The 5285-nt window shown below is 38.2% G+C and overlaps 1 pseudogene; it reads left to right on the top strand.

Annotated features, from left to right (window-relative positions):
* Nucleotides 1-3688: 3688 nt before the first annotated feature.
* Nucleotides 3689-5077, top strand: LOC101723804 (septin-10 pseudogene; annotated as a pseudogene).
* The last annotated feature ends 208 nt before the right edge of the window (nucleotides 5078-5285 follow it).

Consider the following 5285-nt stretch of genomic DNA (forward strand, 5'->3'; position numbering starts at 1 on the left):
CCCTAATAGTAATACAAAAAGAGAACAGTTTTCACCTGGGGAGGGACAAATTCCTTATCAGTTTAACTCATCCCATCTACTGTTATAAGAACCTTTTGCTCATCTCACCATCCTAATTGACATAAGCTCCTCATTGACCTAGGATCCTAATCAGCATAAGATCCTCATCGTCATAGGATTACTGCCACCCTCTGAGTCATCTGATACTCCCTATGAACCAAATAAATAGTGGTAAGCTCAGAGTCTCTTTGTCTCTGCCCACTCTGAGGAACTGACTTCCTGCCCGCCCTATACTTTGAAACTACACAAGTCTCTATTGTCTTTTTTTCTTTAGCCCTCACCATCACCTTTTCTAGGCAGTCTGAGGATTTATCAACCCCTGGTAGACAAATGAACAAAAATGAAGACAGAATATCGGACATGGAAGACTGGATTGTGGTAAGTGAACGCAAAAAGAAAGATCTCTTAAAAATAGCAAGGGACCGTGAAAAAACAATACAACTGCAAGATGATGCAAAGAAGAACAACATAAGATTGATGGGAGTCAATGAAAAAGCAAGAGTCAGCACAAACAACATAAAAACCTGTTCACTGAAGTAATAGCAGAAAACTTCCCAACCATTGAAAAAGAACTAGATATACAGATAATTGAGGCATATAGAACTCCAATTAGCCATGACCAAAATAAATTTACACCAACGTATATAATAATAAAGATTCCAGAAATTCAGTACAAGAACAGAATATTAAAAAATGTTAGAGAAAAGAAACAAATCACCTATAAAGGAAAGCCCATCAGAATCACAGCAGAATTCTCAAAACAAATCCGTAAATCAAGGAGTGCTTGGAGTGAAATACTTCAAGTCCAAAAACACCCTCCAACACAGATTGATGTACCCTGCAAAACTATCTTTCAAAATCAATGGAGAAATAAGATACTTCTGTGACCAAAAACAACTGAAGAAATTAATAATCATCAAACTAGCTCTAGAAAATATTCAAAAGATATTTCGGAAAGACATAATGAAGATCACAATTTCAAGAATACCAAGAGAACTAAGCCACCAGGCAAGGCAAGCGATTAAACACAGGTGAAAGACAGGAAAATAATATGACAAGGATAAGCCAATACATATCAGTTATAACCATCAATGTAAATGGGCTCAATTCACCAATCAAAGAAACAGACTGGCAGAATGGATCAAGAAACAAGATCCAACAATTTGCTACATACAGGCAACACGTTTAACTCAAAGAAATTCATAGATTGAAAGTGAAAGGATGGAAAACACTTCATGCGACAGGAACCCAGAAAAATGCAGGAATAGCAATTCTATTTGCAGATAAGGGAACTTCAAGCCAAGACTGGTCAAAAGAGACCCTTAACCTGCTTGTTAAGGGAAAACACCAAGAAGAAGAGATAACAATCATAAATACATATGCACCAAATACCAGAGCACCCAACTTTGTAATACAAATGTTAGTGGTCATGAAAAATCAAATAAGCACTAACATGATTGTAATGGGGACTTCAATACCCTACTGTCACAAACAGACAGATCATCTGGACAAAAAATCAAGAAAGAAATATCAGAACTGAACCAAACCCATGAACAAATGAACTTAGTAAATGGATACAGAGTATTCCACCCCACAACATCAGAATACACATTCTTGTTAGCGGTGCATGGAACATTCTCCAAAATACTCGCTCATAGACCATGCTTAAGTAATGGAAAGGAACTGAAATTATCTGATGTGCATTATCAAACCACAGTGTAATAAAATTGGAAGTCAATGGCAAGAGACCACAAAAACTGCATAAACACATGGAAATTAAATAGCATGCTCCTGCATAACCAATGGGTTACAGATGAAATTAAAGAAGGAATTAAAAAATGTCTCCAATTCAGTGATAATGCCTATGCAACATATCAGATCTTACAGAACACAATGAAAGGAGTCCTACAAGGAAAATTTATAACAGTGAACCCGCACATCAGCAAAACAGAGTGAGCTCAAATAAACAACCTAATATTAAAAAAGAACAAGGCAACTCAAAGCTCATATGAGGAAGGAAATTATAAAGACCAGAGTGGAAATTATAAAGATCAGAGCAGAAATTAATGCAATTGAAACTAAGAAAATAATACAAAGAATCAATGAAGTAGAGTTCATTCTTTTTTTTTTTAACCGGGGATTGAACTCAGGACCTTGTGCTTGTGAGGCAGGTGTGTTGCCACTGAGCCAAATCTCTGGCAATAAGAGTTTATTCTTTTAAAGGTTAAGTAAAAGTGACAAATTCTTAGCCAACCTTATCAAAAACAGGAAAGAAGAGACTCAAGTCCATGCAATTAGGAATGAAAAGGGTGAAATCACAAGAGATACTGCAGAAATGCAGAAGATCATCAATATCTACTTTGAGAAACTTTATTCTAATAAGATGGAAGACATAGAAGAAATGGACAGACTCCTAGATACATACAAATTACTAAGCTGAATCAAGAAGATATAAAAATTCTAAATAACCCAACATCAGTCAATTGAAGATGTAATTAAAAACTTACCGACAGAGAAAAGCCCAGGTACCAATGGATTCAAGGCTGAATTCTACAAGAAATTTAGACAAGATCCAATGTCATTACTCCTCAAAATCTTTAATGAAATTGAAAGGGAAATAATACTCTCAAAGTCATTCCTGGAAGCAAGCATTATCCTGATACCAAAACCAGAGAAATAGCCAACCAAAAAAAGAGAACTACAGACTGATCTCCCTAATGAACATAGATGCAAAAATCCTCAATAAGATACTGGCACACAGAATGCAGCAAATCATCATGAAGATTATACATCATGATCAAGTAGGATTCATCCCAGGGATACAGAGATGGTTCAACATATGCAAATCAATAAATGTAACATACCATATCAACAGAGCCAAGGACAAAAATCAAATGATCATCTGAATAGATGCAGAAAAAGCATTTGACAAGTCCAATACCCATTCATGATAAAACTCTACAGAAAATTGGAATAGATGGTCTTCATCTCAACCTGATAAAAGCCATCTATGACAAACCAACAGCCAACATCATACTAAATGGTTGAAAACTGAAAGCTTTCACCCCAAAATCAGGAATAATACAAGGATGTCCACTGTCACTACTCTTATTCATTATAGTTCTGGAAACAATAGCCAGAGCAATTAGACAAGAGAAAGAAATAAAAGGAATAAAGATAGGAAAGGAAAAAAATTAAGCTATCATTATTTGCAGGTGACATGGTACTCTACATAGAAAATGCCAAAAACTCCACCGAAAGATTTTTTGATTTAAAAAACACATTCAGTCATGTGTCAACACCACTGGTCATCTGGGAAATGCAAATTAAAACAATGCTAAGATTCCATCTCACACCAGAAAGAATGGATATTATCAAGAAATAAACCAACAATAAATGCTGGTGGAGTTGTGGGGACTAAAAAGCCCTTCTCCACTATTGGTGGGAGTGCAGACTGGTGCAAACACTATGGAAATCAGTGTGGAGAGTCCTCAAAAAATTAGGATTAGAGGTCCCAGTTGACCCAGCTATTTCCCTTCTGGGTATCTTCCTGAAAGAATTCAAAGCATCCCCCCTCCACCCCCCGCCGTCTGGGACTGGCCCAGGCAGGCCTGGGTGAGACCTCCGTTGGCAGCTTGCCCGCCTGGCCATGGCCACCACCGAGGACGCGCAGCGCCTGCTGTTTCAGTCTCACATGGCATCAAAGATTGCATCTATGGACTCACAAGTATCCAGTAGTGAACAGAGAAAAAGAGAAACTATTCGTTCCTTGACTATGTGTGGCCATGTTGGTTTTGAGAGTTTGCCTGATCAGCTTGTCAGTAGATCCATTCAGCAAGGCTTCTGTTTCAACATTCTCTGTGTGGGAGAAACTGGAATTGGAAAATCAACACTGATTAATACATTGTTTAATACTAATTTTGAAGAACATGAATGCTCACATTTTTGCCCAGATGTTAAACTTAAAGCTCAGACATATGAACTCCAGGAAAGTAATGTACGGTTAAAATTGACCATTGTGAAAACAGTGCGATTTGGTGACCAAATAAATAAAGAAGCCAGCTACCAACCCATCGTTGACTACATAAATGCTCAGTTTGAGGCTTATCTCTAAGAAGAATTGAAGATCAAGCGCTCTGTCTTCAACTAACACGATTCTCGCATGCAGGTGTGCCTCTACTTCATCACCCCCACAGGTCACTCTCGGAAGACACTTGACCTCTTAACTATGAAGAACCTGAACAGCAAGGTTAACATTATACCGGTAATTGCTAAAGCAGGTACAATTTCTAAAACTGAATTACAAAAGTTTAAGGTGAAGCTCATGAGTGAGTTGATCAGTAATGGTGTCCAGATATACCAGTTCCCAACAGATGATGAGACCATTGCCAAAAATCAGTGCTGCAATGAATGAACATTTGCCGTTTGCTATTGTGGGAAGTATGGATGAGGTTAAAGTTGGAAATAAGATGGTCAAAGCTCACCAGTACCCTTGGGTGGAGAATGAAAACCACTGTGACTTTGTGAAGCTGCGAGAAATGCTCATCTGCATGAACATGGAGGACCTGAGGGAGCAGACGCACACCAGGCACTATGAGCTGTACCGGCATTGCAAACTGGAGGCGATGGGCTTTACAGATGTGGGCCCCGAAAACAAGCCCATCAGTCTTCAAGAGACCTATGAAGCCAAAAGACATGAATTCCATAGTGAGCGTCAGAGGAAGGAAGAGGAAATGAAGCAGATGTTTGTACAGCGAGTAAAGGAGAAAGAAGCCATATTGAAAGAAGCTGAAAGAGAGCTGCAAGCCAAATTTGAGCACTTGAAACGAGTTCACCAAGAAGAGAGAATAAAGCTTGAAGAAAAGAAAAGAGTTTTGGGAGAAGAAATAATTGCTTTCTCTAAAAAGGAGGCACCTCGGAGATACTTCAGAACCAGTCATTTCTGGCATCAGGTATCGGCATGAAGAAGGACGAGGACCATAAAAACTCCAATTTTATGTAAAACAGGAGTTCCCGAGTATAGGAGGCCATCACAAGCAAGAGTAAACTGTTATAAGTGAGCCTTGACTTTCTTGTTACTCTTATTTGGGTCACCACAGATTTTATATATGTGGCAGATGGCCACAGTTACTGACATTTATGGTAAAATATTTTCAAATAGAAGGTCAATTCCTAAGCCAGAGTGGATGATACATACTTCTTACATATTCACTGTTGTTAGAAAT

This window comes from Heterocephalus glaber, unplaced genomic scaffold (assembly GCF_053883595.1).
Source record: "Heterocephalus glaber isolate CG9 unplaced genomic scaffold, H.glaber_assembly_v1.0 deba00001594, whole genome shotgun sequence".
NCBI lineage: Eukaryota > Metazoa > Chordata > Mammalia > Rodentia > Bathyergidae > Heterocephalus > Heterocephalus glaber.